Raw genomic sequence first — 10,035 nt, 5'->3', positions numbered from 1 at the left:
ATAGGGTTTCTAATGAGGTTGAAGAGGATGGGTTTTGACAGAAACGTCATTTGTATATTCTCTAACTATATATTTATATGTAGTAGGCCTTTAAAACTTGAAGACTGGTTGGAATTGAATTTGCAAAAGTCTCCCTGAATTTGAAAATAGGAAAGTGTGCTTCAAGAAATGCCAGGTCTCCCAAGTTGCATCGTCTGTTGGTGCGAGCTTCCATTGAACTTCAATTACTGTTTTTTTTTTTTTTTTTAAAATTACAATGAACCAATCGAAGAAGCTTATGGGGTGCGATATGAGGAGTTCCATCGGTTGTGAAAGCAGGAAGTTGATCAATGATGGAACTTGAGATGTGGTCTTTTAGAGGAATAAATATCAGGTGCTCGTACATGACTGTTCTTTTTCAATAATCTCATATGATCGAAAACTAAGAATAATGTTTAGGATTTCAATATGTAGTCCTTTTTTGCAACACACTGGAATGAACATGGGAAATATGTGTTGGATGTCACAATGCAAAAGGTACTCTAGTTTAATAATATGAGAGTACTTCAATAATTAATTATGCGGTCAGATTAATCTAGTCTTCCAAGCTCAGAAGTGGGCTGAACCCCATGTGGAAACAGTTAAATCTGTGAGTTTTGCCAATTCTCCTATACTGTGTTGACAGCCTTTGTAGTACATTTCTTTAAATTACTTTGTATGCATAATCTCTAATTATGGGGTGATGTTGGATGCCAATATAACAGTTTGGTTCTCTTTATTTTTAGCATATTGTTTAATAGAGAGGGATTTGAGAGAGAGTTGTAGTCTTACTTTCTAAACCTTTTCCTCCTCTTCAATTACTAAAACTGTTGAGGTTTCCGAGTCATCCAAGAGCACCATAAAACCATACATCATCAAAGCCCAAGAATTGGCAGATCCTTACTTTCAGGTATTTTCATCATGCTTGCCCTTGTTTATTCGTTGTGCTGCACATCAAACCTCTCATGCAGCTGGTTCATGTTGTGCCAGGAAGCCAACAAGTTCACCAACCATACATTGATCATGTTGCAACCGTTGCAAAACCTCATGTCAATAAAGCACGAGTTGCATGGAAGCCCTAAAAACAAAAAGGAGTTCATTCTTACAGAGAGTTTCTCTTCTACTTGTATGATGAATGTTGGAACATAACAGGGGTTTGAGTTCACTAATCAATGAGACTTAACTAAGTGATCACTTTGATTGAATAGTAATAGTAAATTTTATAGTTTCTTTGTTTTTTTAATTGTTTTGAATAAACCCATTGTGTTCATGAACTAATTATTGTTGGGATCGCTGCAGGGTTTCCTACAACCAAGTGAATTTCACATTTTTGGTTATGCAAGAACCAAGATTTCAGATGATGAGTTAAGGGATCATATACGTGGGTGAGATATCTTGCTCAAGGTTTTATCTTCATGTGGTTCACCTAAAGTTATTTTCTTATATCATAATTTAGGAATAAAAAAATGTGTATACCATGTCTCATCTTATTCTAGTTATGATATATTAGTTATCCTTACAGTATTCGTGCTTGTTCATTTGCTAGGCAGAAACTTGATTCATGGTATTAATCATTGCTAGTTTATGTATTTATGCTTGATCCGTTATCCCCACGGATTTGTTTGCTCGGTTTCAATGATTAATTATTTTACTGAGAGTAGGACAGTTTCAATGACTTATGCACCTGAACATGTCTCATTTTCAGTCTCTAATCTCTCTGCTTGCATATTTAGATTCAATTGATAATTTTCTTATTTATTGATTCTTGTAGATTGTGTTCAGGGAGGATTTCGGAACTGAAGGCCGGGGTGGATATTTTGATGAATATGGGTAAAACTCTGGCTTCTAACACTTGTATGTAACAGTTTCAGATATATTGTTTGTCTTCTAGAATCAAATCGTCATGCCTCGCCTCATTATTAAGATTGCAAAGTTTATCCTATACAATACCATCTTATGTCCCACTAACTGGTAGATTCATGATTTTTCTTTCTTGGATTCCCAGAGACTTTGATCCTTTCTTCCAATGGATCTGGGAGGTTTTCTAAATTTGGAGTATATATGCTTATCTGCCTAAATTATTCGTTTTTTCTCCATTAGATGACAGGTATGCTTTGATCATTTTGCAGAATCATTTGTGATATCATTCAGAACCATCTGTTACAGTCAACACTTGGTATTGCGACCTGGTGGTCACTTTGTGTGGTCAGCTACTCCAGTTTACAGGAAAGGCGAAGAGGATTCTATGATCTGGAAAGGTATATACATCCTTACCTAGTCACTTTGTGTTTAAGAGAGGGATTTCTTTGGACCGTTCTGAATATATGCATCTCTTCATACACACCACCCATACACCCATCCATCCAAGTTGCCTAGAACAAATCTCTGGATCTTGGGTTCAATGTCCATCATGACGAAACTAGACAAAAATGTCCATAATACTTAAGTTAGAATTTTTAGGTTATCGATCAAGATGTCCAAAAGAACAATATTTCTCAGCAAACATTCCACAACTTCTATAATTGCTTCTAGACCCAAAAAAAAAAAAAACACTTTCCTGAACACTATTGCCTAACAAGCACTCTTCCAATTGTAATTCTTATAGGAGTGATTCAAATAGAAATAATTCCATAGAAGCACTTATACTGAAATCTGAGATGGGTGATTCTTTTGGTCTCAACTCTCAACAAACAAACAGGAGGATACTTCCAAACGTGCCATGGAAAATGTTGTCACTAAGAAAACAGCCAAAACAGAGGAAAAAAAAAATGAGAGATAAATGAGTGAGTACTGAGTACTCACTATTCAGTGTTGTATGATACTGCCATCAAAACAAGAAGAAGATAAGGACTGAGAATATTACATCAGCTTTTACCGAACCCATAAAGCAGACTTCATTGAATTCTTGATTACAAGAAAAGAAAGTAACAATGGAAGTTACAGTCCCAAACATATCAAGTGGGGGGGACCTTATGGTTCCAGTTAGGACTCTTTATAATTCCCCTTTGAATGGTTTTTACTTATCGATGGATGCAATATAGGGAAAATGATTAATGAAATGTTGCATGCAGGAGAAGCGGCACGTGAAGCACAAGGGTTCATTCCCCAATCTACAACGATAACAACACCGACCTCCACCAAAGATGTTTCCGATCCAGTAATTTCAATATCATTTGGTCTTATTTAGTTTAATTATTGTCAGTTATTTGTAGCTTCGACAGAATTTTCGATCTTAACAAAGAGGTTTACATGTATATTAATTTTGGGTTATTTAATTTAATTTGGAGCTTGTTTTATGATTTTTCTTTTGTTTTTTCTTTTTCTGATTTTTTTTTAATATTATTTCGTTCATTGTGATTGGTGAATTAGAGGACCGTGCTATTGTTTGTTAAACCTCCAAATTTGACAGTCATACTCTATGGATTTTTTTTTTGTTTTTTTTGAAGTCCATTCTCCAATAATTTGATAGTCCAGGGCCGTCAAAAAAAAAAATTTCTACAAGATATTTGACGGGAGGGTCCATCAAATTTCTCAAAATTTGACGGGCTAAGACCGTCAAATATGGCCTTTTTCACATAGTGCACCATCTTCGCCGCAATACAAGACTTTCAGGCCAAATTATTCCAGAGGCTTGATTCTCTCTAGATCTTGCTTGGAGAGATCATTAAAAAATAAATATCTTCTACCAGCACAAACAAATACAGACCTGAATTAAAAACTAGAAACTAAAATCCAGATCTCAAGACAAGATTAACTGAATATCCTCTCTATTGAAATTGACGTTGTAGATCTCAAGTTTAAAACAAATTAAAGACAAATTGATAACTAAAAACAGTAGATTCAGAGTTCAACAAGTTCAGTGCAAAGATTTAGTAATCTTCAAAGAACCTACAAAATGCTTAAGTATTTAATAACATTAGCCTAGAACCTTTATATTATTATAAAATGTGTCTATGATGGATCATTTAAACCTTCAAGCTGGAAAAATAAATTGGCTAAATGAATAAAGCATTTCATACCTCCTAACCCTTTGTTACAACAGGTTCACTGATACCACTAACACACTTGAATATAGGATGCCCTTGCATCTAGAATATATGAAACAGATAAGTTTCAAGTGATGCACTACCTGTCAAACAAGATGAAAGATCTCTTTGACATTCTATTTAAAGAGTCTCGAGTGAACAAATTGGTTTGTAATTTTTTTTACTAGTTGAAAATAATATGTTGCTCTAAGCCTCTAAACAAGAATCAGCTTGTTAGCATATTTTAAGACACGAGGTAACTTTTACCTGCTCCCACAATATACTTTTTGAGCAAGCCCATGATGTTAAAGGACTAAACTAGTAGATAGTGTGGAAGGTAAAATTATTTGGGTTCACTACACACACATTTGAATGATACAGATATGAATCCTTCTCCATATTCTCTTGGACATGCAAAACAGCTAACATGTTTAAGCCAATTCAAACCAAGCACCAAAAGTTGTAAATAGAGTAGGCAACAGACTCTTTTTACGGGTGGGAAAAAGTAGCTCAATTCATAAGAAAACAAAGACAATCAAGAAGTGTCAAGGGCAACAGTGTGTATGGTCTGGCAGAGCTACTACTTAATGCAAGGATGAATATGTGATCCAATTCCCACTACAAATATAACCTTCTAGAAAACCTATCATAGCCATGGTGAAGTACAACTAACATTGATCTAATGATACTGATGATGACGACACTGAAATCTGATTTAATAAAAAAAGCACATGAAAATTTATGATTTAGGTGATTCTGAAATTTTGCACTTTCCAACCAGTAGTTTCCATTTATTCCATTCGATTATTGCCATCCTTTCTCCCATTTTCCATCATCAAAATAGAATCACCATTGAAGGAATGAAACGTGCTTTGTTAAAAATATTCCATGGTAGTCATGAAAAATTATGCATTTCGTTTTCTTTTGCTAATGTTGTACCAATCAATGTTTTAAAATCAGAACTACTCTAGCTGGTTTGACTAGTCACCTTGCCACCTAGGATTAAAACCAGGTTGATTTCATAATTGAAGCAGATATCTACCAAAACCTTATAATCTAGATAACAGACCACTGAACCAATTTATGTGGGAAAGATAATAAATACCCAACCAGATTGGTTGAGTTCACAAGGTACCATATCCAACAAAACAGAAAATGATAAAACTTGGTTTCAAGTAATTTCTGATATGGTAATCAATCAATCGTAGTGTCCAACTAAAGCTCCCAAAATGGTATCTTCTTAGATGCCAATGAGGTTCATTAAAAATAGTAATCATAAGTCATATCTAGGGAATGCCATATTACCATCTTGTAATGTATATATGGTAATGTAAGGAAGGAGTGATGGGTGGGTTTCTTGTTTTGGGGGGGTGGTGGTGATGCACGGTGGTGATTCCATTTTGTAATTTTAATGGTAAAATACTTGATAATTTTGTTAATTATAACTCGTTGTAACTCTTTTTGTGTATAAATGAATGTGATAGAGAGCATTGATGTTCTCTATTTAGGTCTATTTTGACCGCAGGTAATAGGTGCGTAGAAAAAAACAATTAAAAAATAGTTTTTTTTTTAAAGTTTAGATTTCAATTTGTAACCGATGCCTAAAGTCTCAGATTTAGGACATCAGTCTTATAAACATCGGATTTTAAATCGATGGCTCAGTTTTTTTTGTTTTTTTGTTATATAAATGCAGATGTGGAACGGTTTGGAGCGGTTCCCAAATCTGAGTTTTGGAAGAGTTTTTAACCGTTCCAATTCCTGAGATCTAGAAAGGCTTCCAACTATTTAAATTCATTAATGACGCCTTGACTAGAGATAGTCTGTCAATTGTTTCATACTGGCTTTGGAACGGTTAAAAACGGTGCCTAATTGCCATATTTTTTAGTAGTGTTAATTGCCCACTTCAATACTGGTAACACAGCCCATGGCTCACTCAACCACCGACCTCAAAATTATCTCTCTTTCTGTTGCATCTACCACTTATCTTTGTCCCTTGGATCATTTGACATGGGTGCAACTTATCACATGGTTTGCTTTATATTGCATCTCACTACCATTATCTCTCATGCTTCTAAATCTGTTAAACTTCCTGATGGCATAGTGTTACCCATTTCTCATATTGGAATTTGTTTTCTTCTTTCCTTTCCTTGTTTTGACTAATGTATTGTGCACCCCTTTCTTCAAATTAAATTAAATCCGATTTATGCTAGTAAGATTTCTAAGGAATCAAATTGATCCCTCACCTTTCTTCCTAATACTTGCATTATACAGGATCTATCTTTGAGGCCTTTCTTTAATATGTTAATCCTTTCGTTAAGGAGACATGTTAGTAGTGGAAAGCGGATTGTTCTCCTTTTTCATGAATGACAGGTGTCACTACCCTTTTGGTCCACATTGTGGGTTTGGCAGAGCAATGTCCTGACTGACAAATGATTCATGTGGTGTGCACTCATGGATGGAATCTTGATCGTTGTTCTTGGCATTTCATATTTTAAGAAAAATATCATTATCACTTGGTAACGAACTCACTTGAGATAAATAATAATTACCAAGAAAAATAGGATTAGTAAAATAAACCCTCCTAAATATAAAATCTAAATAATGGTTCGATGGGAAAAGCCCATGATCTTAGACATCCCAATCACTAATGTTGATGACCTTGAGATTAGACATGAACATGTTTTCGAGTATCTAAGATTCAACTTGTTTGACCTTAGTCAAGATAAAGTGTCTCACTCGTTGATAATACGTTGACTAAGAGTCAATGCTCTAAACCTGTTAGATGTTTTATCGTATGAGATATTCAAACTTCATCTTTTGTTCCTCAATAGGACCTAAGGGAATAATCTATAAACAGATAGAGCAGTCTGAACATGGGGTGTGAAAGCGAGAGGTTGCAAGGGAGTGGGATCCCCTTGTGAGTGAGTTCGACATTGGGACATCGCATCCTTGAACCAAAGAAATTCTTTTAGGGGATTTCAAGAGAGTTGGTTTGAGATTGGAGACCTATGATTTTATAAGTTGAGTGTTGTAATCATTCTCTAATATAATATGAAACAATTTCATTGCTTCAAAACATATAAAGCACCAAATGCACTAATTTCAGAAGCAGCATATCAACCACTTTACAATCGAAAAAAGCTCAACGAATTCATCGCTTTTGAAGACAACCTATGCACCCACTCACTCAATGCAAACCAAAGTGAGAGGAGATAACAAATTGAAACTATGAACCTACAATAGTTAAAACCCAATTATAAGCAAACAACTGGGAGAAATATCATAGTAGACTACTATGGTGAAACATTGAATAGTTATGACTACCTGATCAAATGTCTAACATCATGGTGAAAGTTGTAGAGTAAAAGGAATACCTCAAGGCTTCAACCGAATACAATGATTCTTCAACAGAGATTTTATACCCACTGACTACCTATGGAATCAACTCTGTTAAACCATTAGAGAAAAAATAAGATGAGGTTTTGATAGTTCAAAAAATTTTAGCAAAAATTTCAAGCACCCATACTAACTTGCAAGGAAAGTAGCATCTATGAGAATGAAGCCTACTGTCACCACCCTATCAGCATAAAGGGGTTATGCACTCCAAACTTATATTTTAAGATAACCATTGGTTCTCAATGCAAATTATTGGTGCAGCAGTTGAGAAACCAGCATTACTTATTAAAAGAATACATAAGAATGTCGTCATTTATCACAATATTGCAATTTGAAAGGCGTAATAAAGCCTCATTCAGAATTTAGCTCAACCTCATCGAAGTAATTTCAGTGCACTTAAAATGGAAGTAGAAATCACATAAATCCAAAAACATATATAAATCAGATTGCTACATTTTATTCAAATACATGAAGAAAGCACATAAATCCAATTAAAAGAAGATCATCTTCTATTTATTTTTATTTATTTATTGAGAAAAAAAAACTTCTGAAATCTAAAATTCTAAAATTTTCAACAAGTACATTAAAAAAACATGAATAACAAAAAATAAATTGAAGTAGAAACTATTAATGAAAAATGAAATTATTCTTAAACATAAGGAAAAACTCTCTTAGAATGATGACCTTACCATGAGAAAACAGAGAATTACATTTAAAAACCTAAATCGTTAATCCAAACCCTAAACAAGCCAATTTCTTGAATTTATATGAACACTTACCATTACAAACTTGTAATCTAAACAAAATCATCTAAAACCCCAAAAAAATTCATATATGAAAAGAAAAATAAAACTCTTCAACTCTCATTCCTCACCAAATCCGCCATTAATGAGGAGATGATGTGGTGACTCAATCACTCATGTGGATATATATTCATACAGAGAAAGAGAGACTTACCAACTAAGGTTTAGGGTGGTGAAAAATGTCGACCTGAATCAGGGAATCCCCCTCGTCAACCCTTACAACAGCCACCACGAAGCAAGTGCTGCACAAGACGATGCAATCATGGGCCGAACAAAGCTTCTAAACAAAAGGGTCAATCGAAATTCCAACCGAGACTCAAACGATTAGCACAAATCATTAAAACTCCAAGTTTTACGGATTTCAAAGAGATAGAGAGAACGTGAAGAAAACGAGAGAAAATGACAGAGAGAGATAGAGAATGAGAACGAAGCTGGTCTAAAATCCACGCAAAAAATTTGTGCAAATGGAGTGTGCGGCGTTTATTTTTTATTTGGAGAATCTACTCTACAGCTGCGGAAACACTCCTCCACTGCTATAGTCACATAAAAAAAAGCCACACAGACAAACTCACACGAAAATATAACTTTATATATATATATATATATTAAAAATTGATTTTTAGTGGCAGATAAATATATCCACTGCTATATTTATTTTTTGAAATATATATTAAAAATTGAATTTTTAGTGGTGAATAAATATATCCTCTACTATATGTAATTTAAAAAAAATTATTGATAAAAAGAACTCACTAATTTTGTATAAAAAATTGATTTTTTAGTGGCGGATATATTAATCCGCTGCTTTATTCAATATAAAAAAAAAATTGATAAAGAGATGAACTGTAAAAAAAGTTAATTTTTTAGTGGCGATATATTAATCCGTTGCAATATTCAATTAAAAAAATTTTGATAAAGAGAACTCACTAAACAAAATTTTTTATATATTAAAAAAATTGATTTATAGTAGCGGATATATTAATCTGCTGCTATATTATTTAATACAAAAAATTTTGACAAAGAGAACTCACTAAACCGAATTTTTTATATAAAAAATATTGAATTTTTAGTGGCTGATATATTGATCCGCTGCAATATTCAATTTAAAAAACCTAACAAAGAAACTCATCAAACATAATTTTTCTATAAAAAAATTGATTTTTTTGGCGGATATATTAATCCGCTGTTATATTCACTTTAAAAACAAAAAAATTATATAAAAATTGATTTTTTAGTGGCGGATATATTAATCCGTTGCCATATTTAATTTTTAAAATAATTGAATAAGGAACTCACTAAATAAAAATTTTATATGTAAAAAAAATTGATTTTTTAGTGGCATATATCCGCTGCTATATGCGCTGAATAAGCAGGAAACTAAGAAGGGGACATGTATCTCATCCCTATAACGGCGGATATATGCAACAATGCATATATAGCGCTGGATTAAATTATCCGTTGTTATAAATCGCCGTTGTGGATCATAAATGTTGTATTGATGTATGACTTTCTCATTAGTGAATTAAAGTTTTATAAATCCAATGCCAAGAACATTGGAGAAAGCATTGTTTTTACCATTTCCACTTTTCAAATTCTTTACAAATTACATAACTTGTAAAGAGATTTTGATCATTGCAATACTCTTTTATTGCCCCAGTGTCAATCCACTTGTCATTGTTATTTGTCACAACATGTGCTTGTACATGAGCATATGAAACTGTTGCAGCCAACCATTTTGTTTTTTTTTTTATATATTTTTTTATAATAGATCTAGAGGTTTTAACCCATAGGGA

The 10,035-nt window shown here is 33.4% G+C and overlaps 1 long non-coding RNA gene across 1 annotated transcript; it reads left to right on the top strand.

Annotated features, from left to right (window-relative positions):
- The first annotated feature begins 1,265 nt into the window (after positions 1–1,265).
- LOC147405892 (uncharacterized) lies at positions 1,266–2,500 on the top strand. The gene is made up of 3 exons (XR_015175755.1): positions 1,266–1,403; positions 1,790–1,848; positions 2,148–2,500. It is a non-coding gene; the product is annotated as an uncharacterized LOC147405892 (long non-coding RNA).
- The last annotated feature ends 7,535 nt before the right edge of the window (positions 2,501–10,035 follow it).

Source organism: Akebia trifoliata, chromosome 3 (assembly GCF_017979445.1).
Source record: "Akebia trifoliata isolate Shusen 1 chromosome 3, ASM1797944v1, whole genome shotgun sequence".
Classification (NCBI taxonomy): domain Eukaryota; kingdom Viridiplantae; phylum Streptophyta; class Magnoliopsida; order Ranunculales; family Lardizabalaceae; genus Akebia; species Akebia trifoliata.
Note: the sequence above shows the minus strand (reverse complement) of the source record. Positions and strands in the feature narration are given on the sequence as shown.